The 7,470-nt window shown below is 39.4% G+C and overlaps 1 pseudogene; it reads left to right on the top strand.

Moving 5' to 3' along the window:
• Positions 1-6,533: 6,533 nt before the first annotated feature.
• Positions 6,534-7,154, top strand: LOC102854849 (annotated as a pseudogene).
• The last annotated feature ends 316 nt before the right edge of the window (positions 7,155-7,470 follow it).

Genomic DNA, 7,470 nt, shown 5'->3' with positions numbered 1-7,470 from the left:
AATATTACTAAATTTTTATGAAGGTGAAAATGAAATAAAATAATGTAACTGAAATGCCCCACTATATTCCTTGGAGTTCTAGGATATTTTACTCTCCAAGTACGAAAATATATTTCTTAGTTCTCATCCTCTTTGACTTAAATAAATTTATCTATGTATACCATGTTGTTATTTCTAATACTATTTTGTTTATTTATTTTCACCAGCATATAAATTGTGTTTGATGGCCTGCAAGATCAAGGATTAAACCTTATGCTCATTTATAATTAAGTGATATTATATGTTTGAAAATTACTTTCAAACTGCCGAGTGCTTTATTATTATTCCTTACTTTTGTTAGTATATTTTGAGCACCCATCATATGCCTGTCAGTGTGTTAGACATTAAGAATATAAAAAGGAGATAAGTGTTCTTATCCAGTTGAAGACTTTAGTGAAGTTGTTGTTGTTATGTGCCATCAAGTCTCCTGCAACTCGTAGTAACCCTATGTACAACAGCTCTAAATCGTGCTCTATCCCAAGCCAACCTTTGTCTCTAGCACAGCTACCTCCAGTAACCCAGTCACTGAGTCAATCCATCTCATCAAGGGTCTTCATCTCTTGCACTGTCCCTTCTCCCTACCAAGCATGATGTCCCTCTCCAAAGACTGGTCTCTCCTTGCAACATACCCAAAGTATGTCAGACAAAGCTTCAGAATCCTTGCTTCCAAGGAGCAGCCTGGTTTCACTCTCTCCAGGGTGAACCTGTTTGTTCTCCTAGAGTTCCATAGTATATTCAGTACTCTTCTTCAGCACCACAGCTCAAAGGCATCAGTTGTCCTTCTTTCATCCCTAGTCATTGTCCAGCTTTCTGATGTATAGCACATAATTATGCAGACATAGATTATAAACATATAAAAATATGTTTCCACAGAGGAGGGAGAGAACCGTTTAAAAGAGAGATGTAACTGGGTATTTCTGTCATCACAGGAGACTAGAGCGAGGGCTGCATGGTGGAGGGGACCTGGGGGAGGGTTTGTAAAACAATGAAAGAATCTTTTCTTTTACTTTTCCATAATTTTTGGACTCATGTACTTATAACTTGTTAGTCAAATTTGTGTCTTCTAGGTTGCAACACCCCCATGATACATCTTCAAGGATATGAACATGTACGGCCAAGCACAATCAATAAGAGTGCATCTGAATTCCAAAATCAATCTCCATAATAGTCTATGTGTTTCCTACTGCCAAAGGGGCCCTTTAGAGTAGTGAGAGAAGATCTTCACCCTGAAACCCACAGCGTCCCTTTTCAGCAGGAAGTAGCTAAGAGAATACGCCGTCCCCTTTTCCTTATGACTCAGGGTGAAGTCTCTCTCAGGGAGGAGTGATAGGGAATGGCAAAGGATACACTGACAAAGAAGATTAATCAGAACTGGCTTTGACAAGCACTGTGGCATTTGGACAAGAACAAACTGGGAGGAGGGTAGAGAGAATAGTGCAACAATGAATGAGTGGAAGCCCAAAATCTCTGTAAATGTTTATGAAAATTAATAAAATATAATTATAGAAAAAAAATATGTTTCCATACAATAAAGTATATGTTAGCATAGACAGGAATAGGATAAATAGGTTTTGATAGTTTCAAAGATGAAACAAGTGACCTGCCTGAGGGAGCCAGACAAACATGACATAACCTTAATTTAGATCTCAAGTTCTTCATGAGAATCTCCAGTACAAAATTGCCCTAAGGATACTAGGATAATAAATTCAGTTTTTTGGTGCAGTTGTTTTGTTAGGTACTGTTGAATCGAGTACAACTCATAGCAACCCTATGAATAAAAGATCTGAACCCTGATCTATCATCCTGTGCCATCCTCAAACTTTCTGACATGCAAGAGCCCATTGCAAGTTACCCTGTCAATACTCCTGCTTGAGGATTTTCTTCTCCTTCGCTGACCGTGCATCCTTCCCAGCATCACGTCCTTCTCCAAGGAATAGCCCCTCCTAGCAACATGACCTAAGTATGTAAGGAAAAGCCTCATCATTCTTGCCTCCAAAGAGCACTCTGTCTGTACCCTCTCTAAGACATATTTGTCTGTTCTTTTGGCTGTCCATGCAATGTTCAGGGCTCTTTTCCAACAAGATAACTCAAAGGCATTAATTCTTCTACTGGCATCCCTATTCACTGTCCAGCTCTTAGAGGCATAGCAAGTGAGTAGAAAGACCATGGCCTGAATGAGATGCACATTAGCCCTCAAACTGACATCATTACTCCTCAATAATTGGGAGAGTTAACTGCAGACTTTCTCAGTGCAATGCGTCTCCTTATTTCCTGACTGCTGATACCAAGATGTTAATTGTGAACCCAAGCAAGATGAAACTGTTGACAGTTTCATTCTCAACTCCATCAATCATGATATTGCCTAGTGGTTAAGAATCTTTTTTTTCTTGATATTGAGATGCAGTCCATACCAGAGGCTACATTCCTTGATCTTCTGCAGCAAGTGCTTCAAGTCCTTCTCACTTTCAGCAAGCAAGGTTGTGTCATCTGCATAATGCGGGTTATTGATGAGTCTCCTTCCAATCCTGATGCCACATTCCTCTTCATAGTCCAGCTTCTTGAGTATTTTGTTCCACATATAGAGAGAGTGAATACAACGCTGATGCACTCTCTACTTAATTTTAAGCCATGCAGTGTTTCCCTACTCTGTTCACACAACAGCCTCCTGGTCAAGGTATAGGTTTAACATGAGCACCATTAAGTGCTCTGGGACTTCCTTTCTCCTCATTGTCAGCCACAGCTTGGGGTGATATACATAGTCAAATGCCTTTTCATAGTCAATAAAGCACAAATAGACATTTTTCTGGTATTCTTTACTTTCAGCCAGGATCCATCTGACATTAGCAATGATGTCCCTGGTGCCGCAGCCTCTTCTAAATCTTGCTTGAACTTTTGGGAGTTCCTTATATATGTTCCGTTCTAGCTGTTTTTTAGTGATTTTCAGCAGTATTTTGCTTGCATGTGATGATATTAATGATAGGGAACAAATATGGCCCTCTTCAAGTCCATTGGCCAGACAGCTGTCCTCCAAATTTCCTGGCAGCCAAGGCTACATCCTGGTGCAGTACCTTGATATAATATGTGAACCACACAAGTGAATTCCTTTTCTTCCCTTTCTATAAAGTGCCTCCAAATAAGTAACATTTTTTGAGCTGAGTTTACTGTCATGAAACGTTTGTTTTCTTACTGGGGGAGTAGAGCTTGTGAGCTATGGGGAAGGGCATTCTCCGAGGCTATGCTGAACCTTGTGCCGTTGGGGGGGGGGTATCAAATGCCATAACAGCTACCCATGGTGGACAGTGTTTGGTGAAGCTCCCTGTTTAAGAAAGGTTAGAAAGCAGAAGTGGCATCCACTTCCTAAACCACATGCCTCTGAAAACTCTATGAACTTGGAGAAACGACAATAGTTATAGAAAGACTTCAAGCCTTTTATTCATAGGGTCGCTATGAGTCATGCTCGACTCAATGGCAATCATCAACAACAAAACTTAGAACAAAGTAGAAAAGAACATTCCAGATAGAACAGTTTATGACACTGTGATGGCCTGAGATTGTTTATGTGTCTGGGAAATAGCATGTTCTCTAGGTGTGGCTGGATCGCGAACAACAGAAGCCATGATGAGAGGTGATACTGGAGAAGGAGACTGGGGCCAGACTGGGAAATTGTTTGTATAGTTCTTTTCTTCAGGATATTGAGTGTTTAGGGTCTAAATAGCAGGCTAGCCTTGCAGAATAGCAGACACGGCATCTTCAGACAGAAAGATGTTCTCACAGATTTGCAGAATTTGAGTCTTTAAGTAGGAGTATATCAATTACACATATCTAGCATCCTATCTAATTCCCAGGACTACATAGTGATTTCCAGAACATTTCCCAGGACTACATAGTGATTTCCAGAACATGGGCCTTAGTGCATAATTTATGTACTCACTTCGTGATTAGATCTGCAGAGGATTTGGAAACACACAGAAATACAAGTCCGACTCCTTCATATCTAAACGTCTTTTATATTCTATACTGGAATATAAAATTGATAATTTTGAATTCTCCCCTTTCCCACATATGTAGCTACTAATAGATTGTTAAGCCTGTAATTAAAAAGTTAAAGAAATGAATGTACTAAACAAATGAAAAATTTGAAAATTTTCAAAAGCAGAGATTCTTCTGATCTGAGTTTCTTTTGTAATTCAGGATTTGCACCATGTACACCAACTTTCAGATACTTATTATATGTGTCATGAATTATTCTCTAGGAGGTAAAAAATAAGTCTACTGTTATCAAGTGTCTGCTATATCCGGACATTGTGTGGGCAGTTTTACATTTATTTTGTTAAGCGGACCTTCTCATGTACCAAATGCTCTAAGTACACAGTGAAAAGCAAATTTAACTTGGTTTCTGGCCTCCTGTCACTTCTAAGCACCTCATGTAATTCTTATAGCAATTCTTCAGAATTTGGACATTAAAGGTAAAGAAATGGGGATAAGATGAGTTTGGTCATTGACCCTAGAGCCATTAGGCATAGTAAGACCAAGAAAATGTTTTCAGTTAATTTAACATTGGAGGAAAAATGAGTAGGTAATAATTTCAGTCTGGATTATATTTGTCTTTCTTTATACAAATGTAGTCATAAGTTGTTTTTAAATACTTTAAAAAAAATAAAGGAAAGGGCCTATGAAAAGAAACATGCCTATGGCCTACAGAGTCATAATGTGGTTCTTTCTGTGCCCAGAGCACCCATGGTTTGTGGTCCTGAAGCATCTGAAACATGTAGCAGCTTCAAAGCATTGGGTTCTGGACCCACTAAGTGGTGTGTTTGCTCTTCATCCATCCACCAGTCTCAACAAGCTGAGAGAATGTCTCCCACTGATCATTTTCTTCAAGAACAGGCTTAAATATACCTTTAGAAGATCATGTTTAAAATGTCTCTGCATGCACTGCTGGTGGGAATGTAAAATGGTACAACCAGTTAGGAAAGAGTCTGTTGCTTCCTTAGATAGTTGAGAATAGAAATGCCATTGGATCCAGCAATCCCATTACTAGACATATATGTTAAAGAAATAAAACTTTGACATTAAATAATATATGGTCTTTGGAATCAGGAGTGGCATCCACTTCCTAAACAATATGCCTCTGGAAGCTCTATGAATTTTGATAAATGACAATAGTTATAGAAAGGCTTCGGGCCTTTTGTTCATAAGGTTGCTATGAGTTGTGCTCAACTTGATGACAATCAACAACAACAACAACAAGGAAAGATTTACACACAGAATCATTCTTGGATGAGATTGCAGTGCATCTTCTTGTCACTAGGCCACCAGAGCTCCTAAACTTTGGATAATTACTAGAGATGAGAAGGAAAGGATGGAGGCAAAAAATTAATAAATAAATAATACAGTTGAGTGAAAGGAGAAGCTGTACAAAATAAATGGTTGAATCAGTCATTTAATTAATTAATTCTATTAGTTGTGATTAAGAAACTCTGGTGGCTTGTGGTAAAAAGTTGTACTGCCAACCCAAAAGCAGGTCTTCTAGCTATTCCAGCGAGCTCTGGTGGCCTAGTGGCAAGAAGCTGTGCTGCAGTCCCAAAGTGTGCTGTTCGAATCCACTAGATGCTCCAATAAAGAAGAAGGGGCAATCTCCTCCTGTATCAGTCAGATATGATTAGATGGTACACAACAAGAAAAATAAATGAATGAATGAATGAATAAATAATCTTCTAGCTGCTCCATGGATGACAGATGGGCAATCTCCTCCCACGTAATTTACTGCCCTGAAAACTCACTATAGCGTTAACTATGAGTCAGTTCCATTTCAACAGTTCATAACAATAACAATTGCAATAATGCATATGGATAACTGAATGAAAAACCAATATAATTTGTGCACTCAAATAACAATAAAAGAAAAAAGGGATTTGTCATATAAATGTCAGTAAACCCATGAATGTTTCACATGCAGTGACAATTGATGTCAAGATTCAAACAGATTTAACATATCCTTCCTGGCTTTTTGGATGTGATCAGCAATGGCAAATCTGAAGAGAGTTCCCTCTGATTTATGACACCAAGCATAGCTTTCCTGTTCACTGCATTACACCCGAGGAGGCAAAGCACAAGTCCTGAAAAGTAAAAAAGCTCTTTATGACCACCAAAGGAATCCCACCTTTGGTGACACATGATGTTCCCCTCCTCAAGGTGAATGACACAATTCAGACTGATTTGGAGACTGAAAAGGTTACAGGTTTCATCAGGGTTGATATTGGTAACTTGTGAATGGTGATTAAAGGTGCTAACTGGGAAGAAATGGAATGACCGCTAACAGAGAAGGTTATACTGGCTCTTTTGCTGTGGTTCATAGGAAAGATGCCACCACCCACAGCTTTGCCATCCAACATTTTTGTTATTGGCAAAGGCAACAGACCATGGGCTTCTCTTTCCTGAGTAAAAGGTATCTGTCTCACCATTGCCTAAGAAAGAGAAGAAGTTATGGCACGATGGCTTCATCAGTGTTCAGTGGCCTGCAGTGCTGCAGAGATGGTGGTACTGGTCACATCCCTTTGAAGGAGATGCCAGCTGTGCAGCTGGACATGCAACACATGGGAGCAGATGTTGCAATTGTAAAAAAATGGAAGACGAATATGTGGAACAGGAGGTTGCCTAGCCAGTGCACCTTTACATCAAAACAAAAGCTACCTTGAATTCTAGATCCAATCCACAGGAATGTGGGGCATTGGAGCTGCAACCCTGCAAGTTAACTTGGATCAGATTCCTCTGGGCTGAGACGTGCATAATCTAGTGATGAGGAATGATGCAGCCTTGTACCACAACAGTGAGGGGACAAACAAGCTACCTTGTACCACAACGGCGAAGAGAGAAACAGGTAGAAAGCCTTCAGCAGGAAGGAGATGTAGGGGGTATTACATATGACCATGTAGAACTAAATGTATATTTGAATGGGAAAATAAGCTTTGTCCAGCATCAAGTATACAAAGGACTGAGAATCCAGTGGTTTATGTTGATGACAGTGTAATTTTGGATTGTCATTTCAGTTAATTTTACCATACACCTCCACCTGGTTTGGGAAAAAAATATTATTTGAACAGCAGCTCTTCTGAGTGTATTTGTTTTTCGTAACTGTGTTTCTGCACTGTTAAAAGTGTTTACCATTTAATAAAGTTTTATTTGTGCTAAAAAGAGAGAAAGGAAACAGAGAGGCTGGTTGCCAGCAGAGCAGCAGGTAAAATGATTTCTTGGTGATGTAAATGAAGATTTTTTTTTCCCCTAATTAAAGATAATGGTACTTTTGAGTTGGAACTGACTCATAGCTGACCCTTCAAAGGGTTTTGAGAGGCAGTAAATGGCACGAGAGGAGACTGCCCATCTTTCTCCCTAGAACAGCTGGTGGACTTGAACCAAATACCTTTGGGCTCA

This window comes from Elephantulus edwardii, unplaced genomic scaffold (assembly GCF_000299155.1).
Source record: "Elephantulus edwardii isolate Elephantulus edwardi_28Jun2011 unplaced genomic scaffold, EleEdw1.0 scaffold00005, whole genome shotgun sequence".
Lineage (NCBI taxonomy): Eukaryota > Metazoa > Chordata > Mammalia > Macroscelidea > Macroscelididae > Elephantulus > Elephantulus edwardii.
Note: the sequence above shows the minus strand (reverse complement) of the source record. Positions and strands in the feature narration are given on the sequence as shown.